The sequence below is a fragment of the Penaeus chinensis genome, chromosome 21, assembly GCF_019202785.1.
Source record: "Penaeus chinensis breed Huanghai No. 1 chromosome 21, ASM1920278v2, whole genome shotgun sequence".
Classification (NCBI taxonomy): Eukaryota; Metazoa; Arthropoda; class Malacostraca; order Decapoda; family Penaeidae; genus Penaeus; species Penaeus chinensis.
The window spans coordinates 16,248,778-16,251,142 of record NC_061839.1 but is presented as its reverse complement, the minus strand read 5'-3'; the positions used below and the strand labels follow the sequence as shown (position 1 = coordinate 16,251,142).

The 2,365-nt window shown below is 37.9% G+C and overlaps 1 protein-coding gene across 1 annotated transcript in view; it reads left to right on the top strand.

Moving 5' to 3' along the window:
• Positions 1–2,364: 2,364 nt before the first annotated feature.
• Position 2,365, top strand: part of LOC125036639 — a 5,397-nt gene continuing 5,396 nt past the window's right edge. The window contains exon 1 of the mRNA XM_047629406.1: position 2,365. This exon is cut by the window's right edge and continues 631 nt beyond it. The gene's annotated coding sequence lies outside the window, so the exon portion shown is untranslated.

Here is a 2,365-nt window from a genome sequence, read left to right as displayed (position 1 = left end):
GTAGTAGTAGTAGCTATAGTAGTAGTAGTAGTAGCTGTAGTAGTAGTAGTAGTAGCTATAGTAGTAGTAGTAGTAGCTGTAGTAGTAATAGTAGTAGTAGTAGTAGCTATAGTCGTAGTAGTAGTAGTACTGGTAGTAGTAGAAGCAGTAGTAGCTGTAGTAGTAGTAGTAGTAGCTATAGTAGTAGTAGTAGTAGCTGTAGTAGTAGTAGTAGTATTAGCTATATTAGTAGTAGTAGTAGCTGTAGTTGTAGTGGTGTTAGTAGTAGTAGTAGTTGCAGCAATAGCAGCAGCAGCTTTAGTAGCATTGGTGTGATTAATCTAGATAATGGTAACTGCCGTAGCAGGAGCAGTAAAGATGATTATGATGATAATTAATGGTAAAGAAACTCACAACGCTCAAACGAGATTTATTAAAAAGTAAGTCTCTCTTTTCAATAAATCTCGTTTGTGCATTTTGCGTTTATCTACCTTATTATCAACATGGTATAATAATGATAATAATAACAACAATAGTGAGAACAACAGTGACGATAATGACAATAAAATGATGAATAACAACAACAACAACAACATCAATACAAATGAGAATGTTGATATGACAATAAAGGCGATAGAATCTGCCTCACACTAGAATATCAAAACTGCAGACGGAATATTGATCCAGAATCGAAATCCCTGTTATGCGGCAAGGTGGAATCGCAGTCTGTTTTTCATATTGATTTGGCTTAAACTGAAATCAAGTAAAATTGTAATAATATTGATACGTGACGTAATCAGTGCATGACCTTTGGTAATAATAATGGTTATACTAACGATGCAGACAAATATGCATTTTTAATTTCAATATATTAAAATACTTTTTGTTTACAGTCACAGTCAAGCAACAACAGTAATAGCAACAGTAAAAGATGATACGTCTGTGTTCTTACATGCTAGCTGCTGCTTTTGGACTACCATTTTGTAATCAAAGAATCAAGTTTCTTTACTTTCTATTGACTATTTGGTTTTGGAGACTTTTTTGTTTAGCAGTCTCTTGACAATACTGATGGACGAGTTAGTAGAAATTAGGCAAAAAGTTGGAATGATAAATGTCATAATACTAAGGAGAAATGTGTGTGGGTTAGAAATAGCCTGGGGATATAGTGGCATCATTACAGAGAAAGTTTTAACTCAGTTTTAAACTTTGTGGCCATAAATATAACAAAAAGCACTTCGTAGTAACTTGTAGTATAGGGATATAAAATAATATTCCAGATTTTATCACGCAATCTTGCTGGTAATGAGCGTATTGCTGTGATAGTCATGACACAACATTTCTTGGATATGCAGATGATTTAGAGTAATTCTCAAATTTCCTTTCACTTTCTCTCTCAAGTCTTTGCATCTCCTCTCTGTACTATTCTCTTTCCTTGTTTTTTATGTATCTTTCTGTTTATGCATATGAATATATATCTCTGATGTCCGTATATCTATCTGTCCATCTACCGATCTGTTTATCCGTTTTATCGACTGTATATATATATGTATAGATGTATATGCATGTGTATGCAACTCACATAAAGATAAGAGATGCAATGAGTGATCTTCAAAAATCTTGCCTGCATGAAGCTGAGTGCCCAATTCGCGCAGTGCCCACTTCACCTGATTTCACTCGTGCATGGCAGTGCTGTGACCTGCGCGTCCTCGACTGGCCGTGACGCGCGGAAGGCCTGCACCGGGCGTCGCAGCCCTTCCTGGACGGGCAAAAAACTCGTCAAGGAAACGCGGATGCGAGAGGACCTCCAGACGGATGTGTTTGGCCTGGATCTCGGAATAGTTGTTTAACTGTGTTTTGTATTCTCAGATCATCTTTCTACTTCATTTATTTGCTGTAGTATGCATAAGCCTTTGTACCTGATCCTTCCAAGAAAGTTTACGAAAGTTTTCATTGTTCTGAAGCAAGTTTTTTTTTTTTTCATTCCATAACCCCGTTAAATTGAACTCCGAAAGTAGAACGAATTATGATTAGACTTACTTTATGTCTTACGTTGATCTTAGACTTCTGAGAAAGAACCGAGGTCGGCAACCTTCCCGACGCCCTGGGAAGCCCATGACTTTTCTGCTGCAGGCGTTATAAGGAGGCGACCCTGAAAGTCCGCGCGCGTCACTACCGCGTGGCGAGGTTAAGGTTTTAATTTTATTTACCTTCTATGTGGTCGTGAATGCTTTTATGAGTGATCTTGTGATTTTAAAAAATCATGGTACCATCTTCAGCTTCTTTAAGAGACCACGCAGCTAAAGTAAGTCCCATGAGAGCACGGACGTCATGGCAGCGTGTCATGGTAGTAGAGGCCGGAGTCAAGGGTACTGAGTATTGGCCAAGA